This window comes from Berghia stephanieae, chromosome 6 (genome assembly GCF_034508935.2).
Source record: "Berghia stephanieae isolate SIO BIC M18660-M18661 chromosome 6, UCSD_Bste_1.3, whole genome shotgun sequence".
In the NCBI taxonomy this organism is placed as follows: domain Eukaryota; kingdom Metazoa; phylum Mollusca; class Gastropoda; order Nudibranchia; family Aeolidiidae; genus Berghia; species Berghia stephanieae.
In genome coordinates this window covers 63060325-63067824 of record NC_088365.1, presented here as the reverse complement: position 1 = coordinate 63067824, position 7500 = coordinate 63060325, and positions in this window count along the sequence as shown.

Below are 7500 nucleotides of genomic sequence, written 5' to 3'. Positions count from 1 at the left end.
TTACTCATAAAAATGGATGGCAAAAAACAAAACAAATAAATAACAAAGACCTGAGTGACGTCAACTTCGTTCTATCTATATGCTGGTCGACAATTGGATTCAATAGTCGTAACGTCACTTCCTTCCTAATGACGCATGGTAACTTAGTAACACTGGCTCTAAACTATCGGAACAATTGCGCACGCCCGTATGAAATATTTCTCCGGCTAGCATAAATACGCTTCCAGAGGAAAAAAACAAATAAATATGATCATGTTTTGACTTTTACACATTCTGATCAAAAGGCATATGAAAAGGGAATGAAAAGTTCTAGCCAGCATGAAGAACAAAAAGTAATGATTTTCTTTGTTTAGAACCAAGATGGCCGCCGTTGCCTGGCGGCGTGACATCAGACTACTGAATCCAATTGGATTCAATAGTCTGATGTCACGTCGCCCAGCAACGGCGCTCATCGTTGCTCTAAACAAAGAAAATCGGCACTTTTTATTCTTCATGCTGGCTAGAACTTTTCATATGTCTTGTGATCATAATGTGTGAAAGTCAAAACATGATCAGATTTACAATGTTTTCTTTTCCTCCGGATACGCTTTTATGCTCGTGGGAGAAATATTTCAAAGGGCGTCCGCCATTGTTCTGATAGTTTAGAGCCAGTTACTAAGTTACCATGCGTCATTACGAGGGAAGTGACGTTACGACTGTTGAAGCGTATTACAATAATCCAGCCTCGCTCTTTTACGTCCCACACACCAAAGAATCTGCATAGATAATTGTATGCTTGGCTAAGAAACTCACAACATTGCCATCCGGGAGTATAACGGACCAACACACAAAACTATGTGTAACCATGATCGGTTATAGTCTGGTTAATACAGTTTAATGAAAATTACTCATGAACATGGATGGCCAAAAAAAAAAAAACACAATAACAAAGGCCTGAGTGACGTCAACTTCATTCTATCCTTTGTACCGTTGTTGGACAGCGGGTCACATATTGTCAATTGAAAATGTAGATGATAATCTTGGGTCTGCTTGTTTGTTAAAATGCAATTCGTGTCAAAGTTTCATGCACTGAAGAAAAAAAAACAAACAAACAAACAAACAAACAAACAAAAACATTCCATTGCATTCAATGTTTTGATCTTTCAACCAATTGCCGTTGGTAATGATTTGGTTCCGGGTTTTATAAATTGACTTCCGGTTTACGGAATTAATAGACTCGTTTATTATTGGACCTTCTGATCTCTCTCTCTCTCTCTCTCTCTCTCTCTCTCTCTCTCTCTCTCTCTATCTATCTATCTTTCTATCTATCTATCTATCTCTCCTCTGTGTGTGTGTGTGAGAGAGAGAGAGAGAGAGAGAAAGAGAGAGAGAGGGGGGGAGGGATTATTTGGATGGGCGGGGGTGTCTATCCCTGACAAGCCATGTGAATAACACCATACAATCTATGTACATAGAAATGAAAAAAACTTAGCAAAATTCGCCATTTAATACCGACGTATATAGCAAATCTTTTGATTAATTCCTTTGTTTTATCCAAATTGGACTATTGTAACTCCCTCTGGGTGAATTTAGCTAAAGACAAAATGAGTAAACTTCAGGATTCTCAAAATAACGCAGCCAGACTCATTGTACGAAATAAACAAAATACCAGTCAGCAACTCTCCTTCTCCGGGAGTTACATTGGCTTCCTGTGGATTCAAGAGTTGCCTAGTAGACTTGTACTGTTGTCTACAAATACTCTTCAACAGTCGTAACGTCACTTCCTTCCTTATGACGCATGGTAACTTAGTAACACTGGCTCTAAACTATCGGAACAATGGCTGACGCCGTATGAAATATTTCCCCGGCGAGCTTAAACGCGTATCCAGAGGTAAAAAACCCCATCAATTTGATCATGTATTGACTTTTACACATTCTGATCACAAGGCATATGAAAAGGGAATGAAAAGTTCTAGCCAGCATGAAGAATAAAAAGTAATGATTTTCTTTGTTTAGAACCAAGATGGCCGCCGTTGCCGGACGCGTGACATCAGACTATTGAATCCAATTGTTGAGCACTTACAATACTCTTCAACAGTCGTAACGTCACTTCCTTCCTAATGACGCATGGTAACTTAGTAACACTGGCTCTAAACTATCGGAACAATGGCGGACGCCCGTATGAAATATTTCTCCGGCGAGCATAAAAGCGTATCCAGAGGGGGAAAAAAATCATAAATTTGATCATATTTTGACTTTTACATATTCTGATCACAAGGCATATGAAAAGTTCTAGCCAGCATAAAAAATAAAAAGTAATGATTTTACTTCGTTTAGAACCAAGGTGGCCGCCGTTACCGGGCGGCGTGACATCATACTACTGAATCGTATTGTTGAGCACTTACACTTGCTCCTATAGATAGTATGCAGATGACGTCACTCAGGCCTTTGTTGTTGTTTTTGCCATCCGCGTTTGTGAGTTGTTCTCACTAAACTGTATTTACCAGACTATGAAAGTTCATGGTTACACATAGTTTGTGTGTTGGTCCGTTATACTTCCGGATGGCAATGTTGTGAACTCCTTGGCCAACCGCATTCTATCTATATTAAAGACTTTCTGAACATCTATGTGTCCAATAGAAATTTGAGGTCACACAATGACCAATCAATCCTTGTCAAACCTAAGACCTGCGTAAAATAGGTGAGCAACCCTTTCAATTTTCTATTATTCTATCCCTTTTTCTCTCTCAATTTGCACATCTATATCTTTCTTCGGTTCAACGATAGACGGGCGAGTAGTTTGAGGATTCATCTTCTTACAAAGACAAGCAACATTAAGAGCGATAACTGAACAGACTGGTGTCAACTCGGGCAAGCGGTCTGTCATTAATGTTTTGCCCACGAGTCAGTTATATATTTTACATGTATTCACCCATTTACTTGTGTGATTGAAAGTATATTGAAATATATTGATAATGATAGATTAAATGTACACCAAGGACGCCTAACAGGGGACTTGTACAGTTTGTAAACAACATGTTGCTCCAAAATTTTGGTTTTGAAATAAATAAAAAATGAAAAAGGGAATTGAGTATATACTTGACTTACTTGACTTAGATGCCTTTCGCGTCTCGACCGAAAGATCGGGTCGCCTTGGCTGTTTCCAGTATTTCCTGTGTGAGGTGTCTCCAATATTGCCGGTCCTCTGCTAGGGTTCTCAGATTTTCAAGGTATATTGAGTATATAAGGTAAATTAATTAAAATACGCAGATTTATTTATTCATTTATTTATTATCTGTTTATCAAGTATCTATTTATTCATATATTTTTCCATTCCAGTCATTAATTTGTCTATTATTTATCCATTGCCTATGTATCTATTTATTTATGTATTCCATTCATTTTTACATCTATTTATCCACTATTTATTTATTTATTTACATTTATTTATCCACTATTTATCTATTTATCTATTTCTTTTAGTCATCCATTCATGTATTAATTCATCTCTTTATCTATTTCATTCATTCATTCATTCATTTATTCTTTCATCTATTTATCTACTTATCTACCTATTTACTTATCTATTTATTTATATAGACTTAAGAAACGGAAGAAGCGCTTCATGTCAATGTTTGGATCAATCAACCAATCACAGCCGTGATTGATCTGGTTCCGGTCGATATTTGTCTTCCGGTATAGCGATTAGTAGATCCGATTATCACTAAATAGCGATGCTTTTATCGATCTATCTATCTATCTATCTATTTATCTATCTATCTATCTATCTATCTATCTATTCTCTATCTATCCATCTATATATCTATATATCTGTCTATCTATCCACCCACCCTTCTATCTATCTATCTATCTATCAGTCTATCTATCTACCTATCTATCTATCTATTTATCTATCTATCTATCTTTTCTACCTATCTATCTATCTATCTATCTATCCATCTATCTATCTATCTATCGATCTATCGATCGATCAATATATCTATCTATCTATCTATCTATCTATCTAACTAACTAGCTATCTCTATCAGATATATTTATATATGTCTATCTCTCTCTCTCTCTCTCTCTCTCTCTCTCTCTCTCTCTCTCTCTCTCTCTCTCCAATTGGACTATTGTAACTCCCTCTGGGCGAATTTATCTAAAGACAAAATGAGTAAACTTCAGGATGCTCAAAATAACGCAGCCAGACTCACTGTACGAAATAAAAAAAGTACCTGTCGACAACTCTCCTTCTCTGGGAGTTACATTGTCTTCCTGTGGATTCAAGAGTTGACTATTAGACTTGTACTGTTGGCTACAAATTGTTGAGCACTTACAATACTCTTCAACAGTCGTAACGTCATTTTTTAAATGACCACATCTGGTCGTTTTCTCACGACTTCAGACTGTTAGTTTCTAGAACCATCTTTGAAGTATTAAAGAGAACAAAAATATAGTAGTAAAATTGGCGTTTGATGATAATAGATAATACGATGAGAAGTAAGAAGACAATTGCCAAAGGGCAATAAAGAATTTTTTTTTAAAATTGGGTGATAGTATTTGTGACCTTATGTCGGGTTGGTTAAGATGTTGAAAATTAATTTATAGCCAGAAATATCAGACATGCGTTGAGTTTGTAAGTTTAATTGACGACTGTTGAAGAGTATTGTAAGTGCTCAACAATTTGTAGCCAACAGTACAAGTCTAATAGTCAACTCTTGAATCCACAGGAAGACAATGTAACTCCCGGAGAACGAGAGTTGTCGACAGGTATTTTTTTTATTTCGTACAGTGAGTCTGGCTGCGTTATTTTGAGCATCCTGAAGTTTACTCATTTTGTCTTTAGATAAATTCGCCCAGAGGGAGTTACAATAGTCCAATTGGAGAAAGAGAGAGAGAGAGAGAGAGAGAGAGAGAGAGAGAGAGAGAGAGAGAGAGATAGATAGATAGACATATATAAAATATATCTGATAGAGATAGCTAGTTAGTTAGATAGATAGATAGATAGATAGATCGAGATAGATAGATAGATAGATATATTGATCGATCAATAGATAGATAGATAGATAGATAGATCGAGATAGATAGATAGATATATTGATCGATCAATAGATAGATAGATTGACACATCGGTATGTAGGTAGATAGAAAGATAGATAGGTAGAATGGATACCATATTTTGGGGTGCTAATGCCAACAATTTATATTTCTGACCAGTTTAACATTAAATTCGGCTTCTAAGGATATGGTTCGATTTGGCATAATAGTGTTTTTAGACGATGGGTCAAATTTGACTGTGGGATTCGACTGTTAAGGCACATTTTGACTGGCCGCAAGAGAGAAGCTCTACTATCAATTATGTGTGTTATGTTGTCTAGTGGTATGACACTCGCTTTCGGATCATAAAGGTCCTGGGTTCGTTCGAGCCTCGCTCGGCGCATAGTTGAGTCCTTGGAAAAGATCATTTACTCACTTTTCTCTCATGGTACTCAGTTGTCAAATGAGTACCTGGACGTTAACAGCGTTGTCCCTGTCGGAAAAAAAATGGTAATATCGCCTAATAGGCGTCATGTCTCGTTCTACGTGTTACGTGTTGCTGTTGGTCCAAGGACCCCTTGTAAAGCCCTTTGAGCACATGCATTGGATATTGCACTATATAAAAGCACAAGTTTAAGTCAATCAACGCCATTGGATGTTCAACAGGCAAAAGAGCCAAAAAGTGTTTTTATTTCATTTGCATTCGGTATCGTTACCAATCTCTTTGCGTGTTGGTCGACTACTCAAAACAGCCATCTTTTCAAATCTATCATTTGGACATAAATTGACCTCATATTCGGGGCTTGCTTATATTTCTGTTCTTTCAAGATTAATATCATCTGACAAGACCCATTGACCAATTAAAGATAATCATGACTGTACTCAATCTTAGTTCTACAAATGGATCTATCCTCCCCCCCCCCTACTTCCGGCATATCACTATAGGATTAGCAATCTAGAGATCAGGCTTTCGTGTAAGATTTTAAAAATCTGAAAAGATAAGTCTCAAACAGTGTCTCATAAAGAAGAAAGAAGAAAGATAGAAAAGGTCTTGCGCTGTGTCAGACACACAATTTTCATATTGATTTGGACAACAATCGATCATCTCCCAGGGATTTGCTTACATGATCGTTCGTTCGTCCAAGCCAAATATCATCTGACAAGACCCATTGACCAATTAAAGATAATATAGATAGAATGAAGATGACGTCAGTCAAGCCTTTGTTATTGTATTTTGCCATCCGCGTTTGTGATTGATTCTCAATAAACTGTATTAACCAGACTATAAACGTTCATGGATACACAGTTTTGTGTGTTGGTCCGTTATACTTCCGGATGGCAATGTTACGAGCTTCTTAACCAAGTGCATACTATCTATAACATTCACGACTATAATCAATCTTAGTTCTGCATGTAAACTGACCTATCTGGACACCCCCGCCACATCCCCACCTCTGGCATACTACAATAGAACTAACAATTTAGAGACCTTGTACTAGTGTAAGGTTGATTGAGGTGAAGAATATGTGTCAGTGCATGACATACTCAGTCGGAAGGTGAAAGTTTTGAATTGACATTTTTATTGTTGCATTTTCTGAAAGAATTTTCTAACCAGATCATTTTTTAATCTTAATTTGAAGTAAATCGGATGATTTTTCATGAAGTTATGGTCAGATGTATGGGAAAGGTATCCGGCAACTTTTCTCAAGTTCCATACTTTTCATCAACTTGACTAGCTGTAAAAAATATTTAAAAATAAAATTAAGCTTTGATATTTCCCGAAGATGAATAAAAAGGGTTGATTTAATCATTTATGACAAAAACTCATTTTGGATTAAATTTGACCTTCTAACTAAACTTGGCAATATCTCAGTTCAAACCTTTTCACCATCGACTGATGATGTCATTCACTGTAACATATATCGATAAAGATGAGAGAAGATTGAAATGGTTTGGACATCTTTAGAGAGGGAGTACGTGGGAAAGGAATTATTTGATATACAATTAGCGGAGGGGGGAGGGGGGGGGGGGGGGGACGCCCGAAGACAAGATGGTGGGATAAGGTAAAGCACGATATGAAAGAACTGGGCCTGGAGAAAGATGATGCTATGATCCGATATTCATGGAGATGTGGCATTGATTATGGCAACCCTTCAAAATACGGGATAAGCTGAAAGCAGGAGAAGTACTAGCTATGATAAAAATCTGAAAAATCTGATGTTCGTAGAAAGTCTCATAAAGAAGAAAGAAAAAAGACATAAAGAAAGACAGAATAATTTTTTTAAACAACATTCTAAAAATAATCAATGTTCTTGGAATGTTGAGATGGTAGATTTCTCTAAGACGATCACACTTTTCTCCCAATCACAACTTCAGTTATTTTTTTGGACACAAATCAATCTTCTGCCAGGGACCTGCTTACATTTCAGTTCATTCAAGCCAAATATCATCTAACAAGACCCATTGGCCAGTCAGTCAAATAGA